At 42.0% G+C, this 18,910-nt stretch overlaps 1 protein-coding gene across 1 annotated transcript in view; it reads right to left on the reverse strand.

The window, feature by feature from the left end:
* The window catches only part of LOC146813095 (putative DBH-like monooxygenase protein 2), a 786,120-nt gene that overhangs the window by 567,729 nt on the left and 199,481 nt on the right, over window positions 1-18,910 (reverse strand). The window lies entirely within an intron of this gene.

Below are 18,910 nucleotides of genomic sequence, written 5' to 3' on the forward strand. Positions count from 1 at the left end.
CAACTGCACCAAGAGGTAACATAACTCATCAAGAAATAAGCAATAGAAAGAGTGCCACGAAGAGAGACAAGAAAGTGAAGTCAATTCTCCTGTTCCCTAGCATGACAACAGGAGATCACAAGAAGGCCATTTCTAGACCTAGGATTTTAGCACAAGCTCATAAGGATGCAACACTTCAACGTGGCAAAGTTGCAAGAGGTCATCCAACTCCTGAAGAAAGTAGACTTCATGGTCACAATAGATCTATAGGACACCTATCTACATTTCACAATTAATCAAAGACACAGAAAGTACTCAAATATGTAATAGAGAAGGTGCACTATCATTTGAGGATGGCACCCTTCCGCATAAAATCTACACTAAGGGTATTAATAAAATATCTAGCATCAGTAGCCGCACACCTGAGACAAGGCATGCACATCTACTCATACTTGGACAACTGGCTATTTTTGGCAAACTCACAAGTGTCAATAGGATATACAAACTGTCACCCTGACAGTCTACAATTTGGGATCTCAATAAACCAGGTGAAGTCTTTGCCACAGCCTAAAAAGGTAAAATTGTTCCTGAGAGCGATACTGAACTTAAGGACAGAAAGAGCCCACCCATTGCCAAAGACAGTCAAGGCATTCACAGAATAAACTTGCCTATACCTTAAGACCGGAAGGGTCAGCCGCTGACAGTGAAGACAGAAATGAAGCTGATGGGTATAATGACATCATGCATACTGCTCACATCACAGACCTAGCTTCCCCTGTGTCCATTACTAGAATGGATTAACAACAAATTGTCACCGACCACTGGGAGGTGGGATGATTAAGTGGTGTCACAGAGAGGAATCAAAAGGAGAAAAGCTGGTGGAGCACACACCACTTTACAGTGGGTTGATCATTGAAGCTACTAACAGTTATAGCTCCAACAGTGACCATCCCCACAGATACTTCTCAAGCAGAATGGGGAAAACACAAGGAGAATCTAAAGATCAAAGGTCTGTGTTACCCAGTAGAAGAAGTGAAACACATAAACCGTCTCGAACTCAAAACAGTGTTCCTAGCACTGAAGGCCTTTGAGGTGCAGGTGAAGGAAAAGACAGTATTGATCCCGGCCTACATTACAACAATAATGTTCTTCTTCAACAATCAAGGAGGGTTGAAATGTTTCCACCTGTGCCAACTAGCACAGGAGATATAAAGATGTGCAATTCAAAGACACACAACAGTGCAGATGGTTCACCTACCAGGCATTCAAAATGTAGAATCAGGCAGGCTAAACCTGCACTGAAATGCATCCCTCGAGTGAGAGCTAAAGCAAGAGGCCCTGAACAACCTTTTCAGGAGGTGGGGTCCTCCAAGCATGGACTTGTTCGCAAGCCCACAAATCACAAGATGCCAAAACATCTTATCCAGGTACACACACCCCTGAGGTGCGCAGTCAAAATATAGATTTTTTTATATCGACCTACACTAATATCGAGATTTTAATATCGCAGGGACAGAATATCGATGTCAAGAATATCAGTGACCAGAAGATCGACCTTAAGGTAAGTAGTATTGTTTTTTTTGTTATATCGAAGTAAGTAATATTGTTAGCAAAAATATCATTGTTAATAATATCGATATTTATATTAGTGTTATTTATTTTAGTATGTATTTTATATGTATGTCTAACATTTTTTTAAATGTATTTGTCATACTTTTAAATATATGTATTAAATGTTTAGAAATTTGTAATTTTTTTAAGTACATTTTGCATTTGAGTATCAGAGTGGGTTGTGGGTTTATAGGGGAATAGGGTGGGAAGTAATTTAATTATAATAAATTAATCAATCTGTTATTGATTATTAATGTAATTAATTATTAATTGGTAATTAATTGTTATAATTGATTAATTTATCATTATATTAAGTATAATTAATGTATTATTAATTGGTATTTATTGTTATTGTTAATTAATTTAGTGTTAATTAATTATTAATTGGTAATACATTTTGATCAGTTGATTAATTGATAATTTAAATAATCATGTTAATTTTTATGTGTAGCGGGTTGTGGGTTTACAGGGGAATAGGGTGGGAAGTAATTTAATTATAGTTAACTAATTAATATGTTTTTATTTATTGTCATTTATTATTAATGTATTGTTAATTATTAATTGGTAATTAATTTTTATTAATCGATTACATTATAATTATATTAATTGTAATTATTTTATTAATACTTGTTATTGTTCATTAGTTTATTGTTAATTTATTATTAGTTGGTAATTATTATTTTTCATTGATTAATTGATGAATAAATTAATGTTGTTATTTTTTAGGTGTAGTGAGTTGTGGGTTTATAGGGAAATAGGGTAGGAAGTAATTTATTACAATTAAGTAATTAATAATTTTTCTTAATTGGTATTGATTATTAATTTATTGTTAGTTAATTTTTCATTGGTAATTACTTTTTATTAATTGATTAATTGATGAGTAAATTAATTGTGTTATTTTTTAAGTTTAGCGGGTTGTGTGTTAATGGGGGAATAGGGTGGGAAATAATTTAATGTTATTTAAGTTAATATTAATTTAATTTTATTGGTGTTTATTATTCATTTTTTTTGTTAATTAATTATTATGTTATTTATTTCACAAAAATTATTTAATTAATAAGTATGTTAATTTAACCCCTACGCTATCCTACATTTTCCACACTGTTACACTCAATGTATTTAGAATAGTAATTTTAACCCCTGCGCCATCCAACACTTTCCCTACTGTTGCACTCACTGGCGTGGGAATAGTATTTTTTACCCCTACGCTATTCAACACTTTCCCTGCTGTTGCACTCACTGGAGTTGAAATAGTAATTTTTACCCCTACGCTATCTAATACTTTCCCTACTGTTGCACTCACTGGAGTGGAATTAGTAATTTTAACCCCTACGCTATCCAACACTTTCCCTACTGTTGCACTCACTGGAGTGGGAATAGTAATTTTTACCTCTACGCTATCCAATACTTTCCCTACTGTTGCACTCACTGGAGCTGGAATAGTAACTTTTACCCCTACGCTATCCAACATTTTCCCTACTGTTGCACTCACTGGAAGAGAAATAGTAATTTTTACCCCTACTCTATCCAACACTTTCCCTACTGTTGGACTCACAGGAGTGGGAATAGTAATTGTAAACCCTACGCTATCCAACACTTTCTCTACTGTTGCACACACTGGAGTGGGAATAGTAATGTTTACCGCTACGCTATCCAACACTTTCCCTACTGTTGCACTCACTGGAGTGTGAATAGTAATTTTTACACCTACGCTTTCCAACACTTTCCCTACTGTTGCAGTCCCTGGAGTTGGAATAGTAATTTTATCCCCTCATCTATCCAATACTTTCCCTACTGTTGCACTAACTGGAGTGGGAATAGTAATTTTAACCCTTAAGCTATTCAACACTTTCCCTACTGTTGCAGTCCCTGGAGTGGGAATAGTAATTTTTACCCTTACGCTATCCAAAACTTTCCCTACTGCTGCACTCACTGGAGTGGGAATAGTAATTTGTACCCCTACGCTATCCAAAATGTTCCCTACTGTTCCACTGTTTGGAGTTGGAATAGTAATTTTTATCCTTCGCTATCCAACACTTTCCCTACTGTTACACTCACTGGAGTGGGAATAGTAATTTTTACCCCTACGCTATCCAACACTTTCCCTACTGTTGCACTGTTTGGAGTTGGAATAGTAATTTTATTCCCTCCGCTATCTAATAATGTTTGTATTATTTTAGTTAATGTAGTATTTTTTAATTTGTAATATATGTTTATTTAATTTAAATTTATATTATTGTTTTATGTGTATTTATGTATTTATAAATAGATAGATATTTTTAAACAATTTATAAGTTATTAAAATAATTATAAAACATATTAATAAGTAAGTATATATATATATTATATTATATGTATATGTTTAATTTATGTTTATATTATATATATATTACTTATAATTTTTAAACATTTTAAAATATGTGTAACTGTTTATTTTAATTATATGTATTATTTACTTTATTTTACATTATTTTTTTAACTTGAAGAAAAAACGATATTTTTAACAACGATATTTTTGAGATCAATATTTGTTTTCTCAATATGTTTGTACTTACCATAATGTAGATAGGCTGTTGATATTCTTGACTTTGATATTCTTGTGTCGATATTTCTGTAGGTCGATATTCTGACCTTCGATATTCTGTCAGTGATTCCACCCCTGATACTCTGTCGATAGACTTGTCAGAGACATTTGTGTATGCCTTTCCACTGATACCCCTAATATGAATGTTGTCAGACAAATTCAGACACTCATTCTTGGCACCAGGCAAAAATGGTTCTTAGACCTTGTGGAAATATCAGGACAGAGAACTCCTCTCAAACCCACACACAACTGGCTCATAACATAAAGGGAACAATTATGCCATCTGGAATCAGTCACTCTTAGTCTAGCAGCAATTTGGTCAACTCCACCTTCCATCCAGAACAATGAAAATCAAAAAGAGCTAGTACACATACATGCTATACCACTAAGTGGAACAAATCTGTCCAATTGTGTGAGAGATAAAATATTTTAGAAAGCAGGATTCAGGGCAACGCAGTGCTAACATACCTTACTTTTATACTGAACAGCATATGCGTCACTCAAAGTCCACGACTGCCATTGTAGCCTACACCAGGGGATTGTCAAGAAAAGGTTTTTTACATTACCGGTAATGAAGAGGTTTCTGGAAGGTTCAAAGAAGGTAGCCCCGCCTAAGGTCACACCAACACCTATGTTAAATCCCAAAAACTTGCCCAGTCAACTAATGACAGAAACATTTGAGCCAACGCAAAAAGCAGAACTTCATTTCCTAACACTAAAAAAGGCCTTAATAATAGCCATCAGTTTTCTGCGTGGAGTCAGCAAATTACAAGTGTACACCATCCAAGGGCCCTACCCACAAACACACAAAGACAAGGTAGTTCTAAGAACCAATTCTTAGTTCATATCTAAGAAGGTGCCACAATTCCATGTCAACCAAACATTTCAATTACCTGTGTTCTTTCAAAATCCAAAAGCATATGCCAAAAGAGCACTACATAAATAGCATGTGCAAAGGGTGCTCATGTACTATATCCAAGAAAAAACAAGCCTACAAAAGGCAAATCAGCAGTTTGTCTTATTTGTAAGAGTGACTATGAGCACACCTGTAGCTAAGGGGACAATCACAGGATGGATAGTACAAATAATACAAACCTGCTACTTCAAACCTGGAGAACCTTTTCCTTCTAAACAAAGAGCACACTACACATGGACAAAGGGAGCAACATTGGCCTTTCTGGCAAATGTACCGAAAAATTACATCTGCTTGGCAGCAACATGGGCTTCTATGCACACCTTCACATATAATTACTGTATGGGTGTTCAAATACAGAAGGAGTCGCAGGTGGAACATGGAGATCTAAAACACCTGTTTTCTAATTCCACAACATTTCAAACCAACCCCACCAGGGGGGGAAGATACCACTACAATATCAATGCACAGTAAATGAATCTAGATTTTCAGACCCTTATTCACCTCACATCTGCAAAACACTCTTAACAACTTCAGCTGCCATTCCAGTCAGAACACTCGTCAACAACTTCTTAACGAGAGGAGTTTTCCCTGAAGACTTAAAAAGACATATATATGACTGTTATTAAAGAAAACACACCTGAATACTCAAGACTAGGCCTGGGCAGTGAACTCTGCTCCATTCGCCGAGATTACTGTTTTTTTATGCACTTTGTGCTCTGCAAAGCTCTTGGAGTGCAGAAAACTCAGCCCTGTGTAGTACAGCAGTTTTTTTACTCTGCTAGCACTTGCCAACAGTACATTAGCGAGTGCAAGCTGCTGCTGGGGTAGAATTTGTTCTCGAGCGGCAGGATAGCAGTGAATAGCAGTTCGCACTGCACGCAGCCACTTGCGGTACTCTGTAAAGTTTTTTGTCACTGCGCGGAGTTCCACATAGCAGAACTCCGCCAACTCCGCCCAGGCCTACTCAAGACCCTGAAAAATACAGATCTATAGCAAACAGAACATTCCTGGAAAAACCTATAGAAAGAGTAGCCATCCCCCAGATGGCAAATTCATTGATGGCAAATCCCTACTTTTGAAAAATCCAAACTTTATTCCGTCCAGGAAGAGGCACTAAATTAGCCCTACTCTCAATAAGGGATGGCCGTAAAAGTAAAGCAGACCAGAATGGGGTTGCTACATTACTTCTCTTTCAGCTATCTTTGACACAGTCAATCACAACCCTCTAATCCTACGACTCTAGGAATCCGGAATATAGGACAAAGCTCTCAATTTGGTACATCTTACCTTTACAACAGAAAAAAATCTCATCCATTATTGAAGAAAAATAAAAAGTAAAAGCAGGAGTCCCTCAAGACTCAATCATATCATCCATGCTTTTCAACTTCTAAATGAAATTGGTTTCAATACTCCTGCCATAACATTGTCGATGACGGCTATATAATTCTCAAATTGTAATGTCCCAAAGACATTTAAAAATCCAAAATCTTCACTTGCCTCTGGGCTATTAACCAATCATTGACATTGAGCCAAATCATGCTCAATGCCTCCAAAACTGAAATAGTCTTCTGTTGCAACTGTTACATTTTGCACCTTCTCTGTGTCTGGTCTGACGATCTAGGGCCACCAGCAAAATTGCTGGAGAGGATCTGGTAAACACAAGGAGATGATAGACTGAGCGTTTAAACTTTTCAGACACTTGCCCAAGTCAAAGATCTGGGTTGAATCCATCATCGTTCTTTGGGTCACTTTACCACTTCAGTTCAGAACCGACTATATGCAAATCAGTCTTGACCCTGTGCCTCATGGGAACAGTCTACCCGGAAATGCCAAGCCAGGTCTTCCCTGAACAGGAAACAAGCATTCTGGGACCAGTTTCAGTGTAACACCCCTCTTCAGCCAGGCTAGCTTGAACCCAATGTCAAAGTGAGTAAGGGACCCACGTCTGGGCATACCCTGCCAACTTAGGGCAAACAAAACAAACACAAGGTAATGATGGACAGAGCGCTGAAACTTTTCAGACACACACTCCAGTCACAGATCTGGGTTGAATCCATCATTGTTTCTTAAGCTCACTTTGCCACCTCAGTTCAGACCCAACAATATGCAAATCAGTCTTGACCCTGTGCCTCATGGGAACAGTCTACCCTGAACTGCCAAGCCAGGTCTTACCTGAACAGGAAACAAGCATTCCGGGACCAGTTTCAGTGTAACGCCCCTCTTCAGCCAGCCTAGCTTGCACCCAGTGTCAAAGTGAGTAAGGGACCCACGTCTGGGCATACCCTGCCAACTTAAGGCAAACAAAGCAAACACAAGGCGATGATGGGCGGAGCATTGAAACTGCCTGTGAGTGGGTGAGAGACTGCCTGAGTGATTATAAAAGAGTGTTTTTTCCTAAAGTGAATCAAGACTCACAGATCTGTCAGGTGCAAATTTACATGGAACTACGCTGAGTTCTGTAGATTTAAAAAGTGGAAAAAATGCTATAACTCAACTTTGTATGCAACATAAAGGGATCCCTGCCATTCCTCGAACAACCCCCCAGGGAATCAGGGTATCTCTACCTTGACCCATTTAATCACTTTGCAGAACAATTTTGAGGCCCCAGGACCATATCCCGATACTTAAAATGGCCTCCCACCCACATAGGTACTCACAAAGCCACTGACACACTAGGAGAAGCATTCATACCCATACTCATATACCCACAGAGCTACTCAAACACTCACTTACACATGCATTCAGCCAATCACACCCAAACAACCACTACACACAAACTCATACAACCACTCTCACAGCCACTGATATACCCATATTGCCACTTATACCACCATTGAGACACCCAGTCACACACTAACTCACCCACACACACCTATCCACTCTGTGACACACCTACTCACACACCCAAACAGCCAGTCATTTACTCACTCACCCAGTCACAGATGCAGGAACCCACTCATCAAAGTGAAGATTAAGAGGAACTAAAATGGAAGACAGCAAGTAGAATATAAAAGAACATATTTGATTGGGTGGTGGAAACGGTATGATGCTTACAGCACAAAATGTGTACTTTTGACCTAGTGGTAGATAGAGAGTGCTGCTAACATGGTCACCATGGAACCGTACTAAAAGAATATGGGAAATGGGAACAAAAATTACTGCACTTTGATCCTGAAAAAGAGGAGTGTGGAAACATTGGCAACTATGGAGTGTTTGGCTTTTAATTGATTCGATTTTACAAAGTAAAACATTAATGCAAACTATTAATAGTAGTTTGGTAATGCTCCCTGGGCTTCCATGTGAATCTGCAGGTCCACCGCAAAGTTACATGGGGGGATCACACTGAGCGTCACAGTGTATTCGCAGGAACCATAGAAAGGGTTAAGAGAAACTGACCATTTAGAAGTTGCATACGTATAATAAAGGTTAAAGAAGCCTGTGATTTGTTAACTACATGAGTATAAGTAAGAGCACATGGTGAAGAGAAGCCATATTTCCAAAGAAAACAGACTTAAACAGATATAGAAATTAAAGTTGGAGGAAAGCAAAAAGCTTTTATAGGTATGCTAATTAGGTTGTAGTATAAAAAGTCTATTTAGATAAAAACATTATGAGCGTATAGAAGATGAAAGTAAATGTGTACCTTCTAGACACCATACTAGAAGGCAAAACAGAAGGTAGCTTGGATGAGAAGATTAACTAAAAAATAGAGGGACTGGGAAAGGAGAAAGAGGAATTGGTATGCTGAAAATATAGTAATTTTATTACGCCAGTATGAATTAATGTGTATGCAATTAGATGTATGTGTTTTCTTATAGTGCATAATTTAATAGTATGTCGTTTTTACCCACTCACACAGTCAGGCAAGCACTTACATGCCCAATTACAATCCCATAAAAGCACGTATGTACCTATCACTCATATAGCCAGACAGTGACTGCCACACTACAAAACTGTTACTACACACCCATTTACTCACATTTATATACACTTAGCCAACTTGTTACACACTCATATAGGCACTGGTATGCCCACTCACATACTTGTACCAGCATACATGTACCCAGCATACATGTACCCAGCATACATGTACCCAGCATACATGTACCCAGTCAGTTACACATGCACTTACACACCTACACACCCAGTCGCTCATCCATACAGCCATGTAGCTACTCACATACCTATTTATAAAACCATAGAGCCATTCACATACCCAGTGAGAGAGCAACAGAGGCACTTACACATACATTCATACACCCACACAGCACTCATGTATATAGAAGTAACTAAGCTAGTTTCACACACAGTTAAATACCCCAAAACTCTCTAACACAACCAGTAAGCAATCCATACAGCCAAATACATAAACATTTACAGAATCATACAATTACTAATCCAGTCATATAGTGACATAGGTACTTACACACCCAGTGGATCTGATAGAGCCACTAAGATATGTACTCAATTAGTGACACTCCTACTCACCCATCTGGACACGTAACCCTTTAAACATTTCTCAGGCGTGCTACTGCCAAGCTCCTGTGTGCAGTTGTACTACCATGTTGACTTTGCATGTAAAAGCCCTTGCCAAGCCTTAAACTCCTCTTCCAGTACATACAAGACACCCCTATGATAGGCCATAAGTAGGCCATATGGCAGGGTGTTATGTGCTTAAAAGGTGAGACATGTATTTTAAAGATTCATTGAGTTACATGAGCACTTAGAGACCCATACGCCCAGTTATACATCCAGTGTCCCACCCATGCTGTGACTCACATATCTATCTACAAAAGCAAGGAGCCACTAACTCACCCATCCGGACAGAGAAAGAGGCACTGACACATTCACTCACAAACTCACATAGCACTTACATATCCAGCAGTAACAGAGACAGTTGCACACGTGTGATAATTACCGCAAAAGTAGCTTAACGCAACTCTTCACATTGCAGTCTATCACGGGAAAATAACTCAGTGTTAACGTGGTGTTCTCAACACGAAGGCACCATGCGATAGACCCACCATAACGCATCAAATGAACGCGTTAAAACCAATGCGACACCGCAAAAATGCAAAACACGAACGCAAAAAAAGCTGCGATGAGGCCAAGCGCGATACAAAAATCAGCGATAACCAGTGATAGGCCTACAATTCCCATGCGCCATGTGTGAAAAGGCACCATAAAAGCAGAGTACAAAAACGGTGAGATGACAATATACGAGCACAACCCCACATCTGTGACGTAGGACAAATGACCATTGTCCAGCATCACATAGGCATCTCTACACAGTCACAATGTACATTGACATGCAGTCTGAATGTAAACTGCGCCAATGCAGACACATGCATGGAACACACAGTGAAACCGCATCTCCTCTTCACATTGCAGAAGGACAAGCAAACCCCCTGCACACAGACATGTGATTGCCATGATCAATCAACAATGACAGAATGTAGGGGCAGTGACTCTCGCTTACCTACATGTTGCCCATGTTGTGGGACTTGAGTCACAGGGGGCATCCCTGCATCATGATGGTACATAACCGACCCCAAAAGGAGCCCTGCTGTTACCTGTAGGTCACAAATGGGAGCCAAAATGGAATGATCTAGGACACATGTGAAATTCCGAAGAGTGGGATACCCTACTAACCGTGACACACAGAACTGGCAGTTCGAATACGTGATACCCCAAACAGCCCCTCTGCACAGAGGTGACAGATCCCCCATCCACAAACACATCATAAAATCGTCATCAACACATGTCGCACTCACACTTGTCTGAGTGATGTGCCTGAACAGATGAGTGACATGCACTTAGGGAATGTTATCATGGAATGCATTTATTTGCACATGCTGTGCCTGTGAATATCCTGTACTGTCCCATGAGTGCCAAGGACTGTCACAATTTGACGTGTTCATCAAAAGAAATTTGCTATGATGGTGTCCCTGCGGGCAATTCCTGCTGTGGCTGCAGTGTGGTGTGGTCCACCTGCCTCACCTCGTCGGGTGCCTCTGGAACTGGTATCCATGGTACCTTGCTGCGTACACATATGTTGTGCAACACACAACATGCAACGATCATCTTGCACATGATGTCTGGGCTGTACAGGAGCCTTCCAACTGTGATTTCCAGACACCTGAAACATGACTTCAACACACCAAATGTGTGTTCCATGATGCCCCTGGTGAGTTTGTGGGCCGCATTGTACGGCCTCTGGGGCTGTGTGTTTGGGGCTCGGAGGGGCTTCATCATCCAAGCGCAGAGTGCATATCCTTGGTCACCTGTGACAGTGCAGAGACATGAGTCAATAGTTGGTCCTGCATGATGTGTTGGCAAGCTCACTGGTTCATTGGTGTTTGATATGTGTGATCTTGTGAGTCCTGTATGACATGTACTGCTTGTTGCATATGAGCGGCATCAATTTGTATTACATAGCCTCACTGCTGCTCTTCCCTCCCCCCGAGCCTATTCACCAGTGGTGTGAGTAGGAGTGTGCAGAAATAGTGACACACACAGAAGTTGGCATGTATGATCCTGACCCCGTGAGGGCTTGCTCACCCTCATGTACCCCTTGGCCGAGGCTGCAATCCATGGGCATGCTACATGGCAACATTGCACATTGTATGACGGCTGGCGCAGACACCACACCAGAGACACACACATCAGTTACCTCCTTGTCAAGGCCAAAACTCAACCACGCCCAGAGCCATGTGTTGAATGACCACACCCCTATGCCGTACTCCCATACACCGGTCTATTCACTTACGCTCACAGGGGGTCCTTCACACCTACATGTCCCAGGTCTACCCCACTGCCTGAGGTGACAATGTTACGCATGCTGTACACAGCACAATGTGATGTGGTATGGCCTGGGGCCCGCATGCATGCATAATGAACACACGGACACACTGAGAGAAATTGTGAAACTGGCTATGGGCACGTGTGCCAGACCCCTTTTATTGCCAGGGTCATACCTCCAGTGACGCCTGTGCTGGATGGGTGTTGGGTAGTGTAAGCAACCCCTCACGGGTTGGTTGGTGGTGGCAACAACAACAGTGGTCAGACAATCAGAAGTTCAAATTTCAAACAGTAAGGGTCCATGACGTGAGCTGCGCAGAGTTAGTGGTCCTGGATGCCCTGCGGCCTGCACAGGCACACCCGCAATGGATGGTGAGTTGTGGTACACTGAGATAGGGCCACGAGTCCTGAGTGGGTCCTCATTGATGTCCAAGGAGAATGTCGCGGAGTGTTACGGGGACAGTGGAAGGTGACCATCCAGGGCATGATGCAGAGGGCAGAAGCAGGCAGAAACAGGCAATATGGAAGAGTTGAATGCTACAGTCTTCTTTTTTCCCACCATGTCAGTATCAGCTATATGATGAAGACAATCCCCAAGCCATAGACTCAGACGCCAACAAAGTTCAACAGGAGAGTGCCCATGACGCCTGTGGCACAGAGTCAGTGGCACCAGAGCTGGAAGGGGATGCATTCTGTGATAAGCCTGTACAATGATGCCTGCAACCAGGATCCACTGTGTTCTATCCGTCATGGCGTAATCATGACTGAATACCTTCGTGCGAATGCAGTACCCAGGGGCCTCTGGGCACACAATGCTCCATGATTTAGCATTCCGAAAAGATTGGTCGGCCATTTCTTGGAAGTGTACTAGAGACTACCTAGTTCTAATAATAATGACAGCAACAAGACTAACAGAAGCCCTGACAATCAAAATACAGCTGAGCGAGGCAAAGCTGAAGAGTATGGTGCATATAACTGTCTATAAGAAAATATTAGAGGAAATCAACCGTGAAATGAATGAGACAAAAGAATACATAGCCAAAAACAAGAAATAGAAATTGGGTAAAGACCTCAAGCGTTTCTCCATAGAGAAAATGCACCCTTACAGTAAGGATGATTACGAAGCACCTGAAAACTCAACAGATAATGACACCAGTGCCAACTGAACGGATAACTCAGATTGGAGTGGTGACGAGACAAGACAACCAAGGAGAAATAGAGGAATGAACAGACGTCAACAGCCATGCAGACCCAACACATGGTGCAAACCACAATATGGGGATCAACAACCACCTCCCTTCCAACCTTTCACACCGAATTATCACGGATGGATGACCCCATATACTGCAGGACCACCACCAATGGGACCATTCATGGGACCATATATGCAACAACCACCTTTTTTAGGGAGATGCCAACCAAACCAAAGAGGATGAAGAAAATGAGTCACCTGGACAGACCAGGAGAGACAAGTCCTTACCAGGAGCATGTCAGGCATGTCGAAAGAAAAACCAGGAACAAGCACGACCTGCTTGTGATCAACTTGACGGACATCACCTTGACCAAAGAACAAGAGAATGTACTAAACAAAGGTTCAGGTTTTGTACCAACACCAACACTTAACATATTCAAATTACAATGTGAGGTTGCAGAATTCTGCAGGAAGCTAAAACTAAAGGCCTTCTTCAATGGGAAAGAGGACAGCACAACAGATGGTGACACTTCACTACGACCTAGATCCACCTTTTGTCCATTGAATCATCAGATCCCAATTGAAATCCAAACCTTTGAACAGGCTGTCATGAAAGAAGTTGGAGATATCAAGAAACAAACCAAAAAAACATTCATGAACACCACCAGGGCTGAGAAACAAGCCTTGGATGAATTGAGACAAAATAATGAACTCGTAATTAAACCCGCTAACAAAGGCGAAAGGATCGTGCTTCTGAGCAGAGACGGCTATGGCCAACAATGCCTTGAACTCCTTTCCGATGACAAATTCTATAGGATTATCAAAACCGACCCCACGCCTAGACTACAATAAACTATCAGAATTATGGTGGAGGAGGCTGAAATCAACAGATGGATCTCAAAGAATGAGGCTCACTTTCTGAGAAAAATTCACCAAAAGTACCCTACTTTTATTCGCTCCCAAAAATACACAAGGCAAGGAGACCTACACCGGGCCGCCCTATTGTGTCAGGCAGAAGGTCGGTCCTCAAACCACTTTCCCAATTCGCTGACCAATACCTGAGACCCATGTGACAAAAACACCAACCTATCTGAAGGACACTTGTGACCTACAAAATCTCCTCAAGGAAGAAACTTTCTCAAACGACACCATTCTCCTAGTCGGATTTGACGTAGAGAGCTTATATACTAGTTTGCCCCAACAGAAACACTGAAAGAGCTGCTCTTTGAACAAAATTGGTCTCACCAAACACCCAGACACTTTATCTTGGAATGTTGCAACCTCGCTCTTACAGAAAACTACTTCGAGTACAATGGAACTATGTACCAGCAATGCCACGGAACATCCATGGGAAGCACATTTGCCTCTAGTGTGGCTGGACTCTACGTTTGCAGTTTCGAGAAAACATTCATACAGAATGCTAACAATCCCTACTTGTCGAAGATCTGATTCTGGAAGCGGTATATAGACAACCTCATGGTAATCTGGGAAGGCGAACGAGACAGTCTACGCAACATTCACAAATGGATGAATGCACAGGATGAATGTCTAAAATTCACCTACACTGCTGACAAAAAACAACTGGACTTCCTAGACCTTACAGTTTACGTAGAAGACAACACAGACCTTTCTCAAACCAACCGCTAGAAATAGCCTCCTTTCTTACAACAGCTTCCACCCATGCCCACTCAGAGATAATCTACCTTACAGCCAGTTTCTTTGCTTAAAGAGAAATTGCAGCGAGCTAACAGAATACAAGACACAAGCCAAACATCTGTGCTCAAAACTATCTAGAAGGGACTACCCAGCCAAAACAGTGGCAAAATGTCAAGGAACCAACCGCGAGACAGTCTCCTTGAACTAACTCCTAAAACTCCCAAACAGAATACCTTGACATGCGTCACCATATACAGCATAGCAAGCAATGCAGTAAAAAAGATAATAAACAAAAACTGGGGCACAATAACATTGGGCTCACTAGATTGGCCAAAACCAAGGTTCGCCAATGGAAGAACAAGGAATATCAAAGACATCCTTGTGCACACATGCCCCCAAAAACCTCAAATGAACAAAACCACCAATACATTATGGAACATGCAACCAGTCACAGGTCACTACCCCTGCGGACTGTTCTCAGTATGCAAATTAAACACCACAAAAAGCATACAACTGACACCAGAGCACCAATGGACAATTAGACAACATACCAACTGTAACTCAACAGACGTTGTCTACATGATCACCTGTCCTTGCAACCTCAGGTACATCGGAATGACTTGTCGCAAAATAAAACAGAGGATCTGTGAGCATAGGAGTAATGTCAAATGCAAACGTGAAACAACCAAAATGAGCACACACTATATTGAACAGAAACACTCCATCGACGACCTAAACTGGGTGGTCATTGAGACACTAACAGGGACAACCCAAAATGCAGAGAAAATTCTATTTGCAAAAGAGCAGAGATGGGTACACCATCTAAGGACAGACTTATCAGGATTAGACGATAACATCCCCTGGCTCAGCATAAAATAATCCCTGTCTACCTGTCTACCTCTTTTTCTTGGGTGCTGTAATAATTACTGTAAACCACCCTTTCCTTAGTTGACGTTATAGTAATTACTGCACATAATTATCAATTGCCTACTATGAAGAAATTAACTCAACGTCACCTTTTATAACAGCACCAGCATATTCGAGTAACAACTCCTAGTATCAGAGTCTTTTTTAACCACTAATCTTTAGCTTAGACTCCAGTAAGTCTTTTTTCACTTGTTACTACGGATTATGTAACATAATGGCCACTTGTGAGATCTCGCGTCAACCGGGACACTGAAACCAGTGCCAGCAGAAGTTGTGCAACCTGCAAAAGAGGTACGAACACCGATGGACTCCACCATTGAAGACACGTAACTTACTAAAACCGCTACCGCTAACTGACAGCTTTGTTTAACACCCCACACCAGGATTTTGCGCTCTCAGCTGCCCATTGAAGCCCTATTAGGACTTCTCAAGGTATGCAAATTGGAACTTTTTTCACCACGCTCTGAACCGCTAGCACACACGCACAGAGCACATGCGTTTAACTGTAAGTCATTAGACTCGCGCCTACCGCACACGCCCTGGGGCGCTGCCATTCACGCAAAGCACATTTGCGCTTGACCTTAAAACCACTTTCTGTCTAAAACTGACTTTTTGCCGTCTACCACACACGCGCTATAACCTAAAGACAACTTTGCCACTATCAGCGGAGTATTTTTGAAAAACAAATTTGTTTCTCTTGAATATCACAACCATGTGGTTTCATGATACACGCACAACTCTGCAGGAAGCAGTTTGTGTAGATCGCAATACACCGCTAACACAGAGGGCATGTAATGATCTTCACCGATATACAAAGTACGGCATATACCCTACTTCAGCCAAGCGTGCCAACTAGGATAGCGATATACAGTTACTACAAACAAATAGACAGACCTAAAATGCACCATCCTTAGTAACACAATAATAGCACCATTACGATCAACTTGGGCCAGAGAAACACTGCACAGATGACAATACAAAAAACGCTGCGCAGATGACAACACCAAAAATAACTGAGCACGCAACTCTGAATTACTTGTCATATACATCATCAGTTTTATGGGCATATCTATTCGAGTCACTACCACACAGCTAGAGGACAACCCGTTTGTCTTTACCTACTGTAAGATACCGTGAGTCACTTCTTTCATTAGGAAACACAGTGTGTAAAGAATTGCCATTTTCACCTATTTGCTTAACTCTCATACCACATGTTCAAGTTGAACAAAGGTGAACATCATCATGAGACCTATAATTTTTTTTTAAACTGTTTTAAAATTCTTAACTCGCACTCATTATCAGCAATGTCTGTTTGTCTCTTCTCTTTTTTCACTCTAGGTACTATTGACCTTAAGTTCAGAGTAATCATACTTCGACTAATTCCACTCTGGATTTAGAAAATACCCAATTTCTATATCGTTTTTAGGTCCTGAAGAAAGCCCCCTGACCCCTTAGGGGCACTCAAAGGGGCTGAAACATGTCGACCATTGGATTGGACTACTATAGTGCAGTAGACCCATAAACAGTTCCTCGCTGCACGAACCATACACCAAATGGAATAAAATTAATTTTTAGGTAGTATGAGGACCACTTTTTAAATAATGCACTTCACTTGAGCACCTTTCACTCACCACTTATTACGGATCACTATGTAAAATCCAGTGGTTCCCTCCAGGTGGAGGAAGCATACAAAAAGAGACCCAATGATGATGCTTTCACGTATTTGATACAGGCGGAGAATCAAGATAAACTGCCACACGACCTGCCTACGTGAATGATTGCTTTTTAAGTACTGACGGATAGAACACAGTGGACCTGGTTGCAGGTACAAGTGATCCATTCCCCTTTGATTTTGACTGACTAATAGGAAGCTGAATAGATCACAGCTCCTTCTACCTCCCTCCTCCCTTGATTTGAATGCCTGTATAATGATGTCAACTCTGCAATTAGCAGATCAAGACTCAGTTCCAATTGTGTGTCCTACTCGACCGCAGTGTGTGCCGGAGGCAGCGGTCAGCGTGGGGCAACCGCTGTGCAGCCAGCTCCTCTTGGATCTCTAATACACGGCGTTGGAATGGCATTTTGAGAAGATTCCTGGTTGATGGAGGTGGGGGCACCAGAACTGAGCGGGTGTGCACCCTGCGACGATGCCGTGTCCTGCCTGGGATGGACTGGATTGGATTTGTCTGAGGCCTGCTGGACCGGTGTGTAGGTCTAAGGCAGAAGTCCTCAGGGGCCCACAGATACGTGTCGTTGGAATGCTATGCACAGAGGTGGTGGCACCACATCGAAGGGCATATAGGGATTTAACCTCTGCCTTAAATATGCACTCTGCCATTGAGTGAACAAGATTCAGTTCCAAATGTGTGACCTACTTGTCCGCTATGTATGTCGGTGGAGTACGTCAATGAAAAAGAAGTACTGCGGGCCTTGCTCGCGGAGGCTGTGATGGTCTGAGGAAACTGCCAGGGTTGCGGGCCTCAGAGCTTGCACCGGCACGTGGTGGGCACACTTGGAGACACGCTGGTGTCGGCAGGTGAGCAGTGAGGCCTGAAATGTGCAGGGGTGGACGAGACTGGTCCTGGGAGCAGCGGCCGGGGCTGCGGCAGGCACCCAGGTTCGCAGGCACGGCCGCACATGGCATCGGCCTCGTGGCGAGGTGAGAGGTGCCACCCTGGCAGAGACATTGGGCATTCCAGAAGAGGACCCCCGCACGCTAGTCCAGCGTATGCCTGGCCAGTCCACTTCACATACGCTTACAGGGGGACGTACCAAGCTACATTTCCATGATCTTCCCCACTGGCTGGGGTGAAATGGTTGTGTTCACTGTCCACAACACTACCACCACCAGCATTATATGTTGACATGGATCTGTCTGTCGTCTGCATACTGCAGTCTGTCCAGCACATCCATGCCACACTTGGCATTGTGTATATTCTCATTCATGGGTCAGTTGCCTCCGCACATGCCTGTTCCCACCTCTCCCCACATCCTACTATTTTGTGGCTGAGGTGCCATGCCGTTGATGGCTCATGTACATGGCTAGCCCAGGTTACCGCTGTATGTTGTGCTGTCGCGTATGGTGGGTGGGCATGTTGTTTGGCATGTTGTTTGTGAGTTTGTAATGTGTGCATTCCCAGAGTTGTGAGTTGCATGATAGTGGAGTTGCGGTGTGTGGTGTGTTCATTTGGTACTTACTAACGAACACTACATTTCCGTAGGTGCCATCCTGGAAGCGCTGGTT

Source organism: Triturus cristatus, chromosome 7 (assembly GCF_964204655.1).
Source record: "Triturus cristatus chromosome 7, aTriCri1.1, whole genome shotgun sequence".
Classification (NCBI taxonomy): Eukaryota; Metazoa; Chordata; class Amphibia; order Caudata; family Salamandridae; genus Triturus; species Triturus cristatus.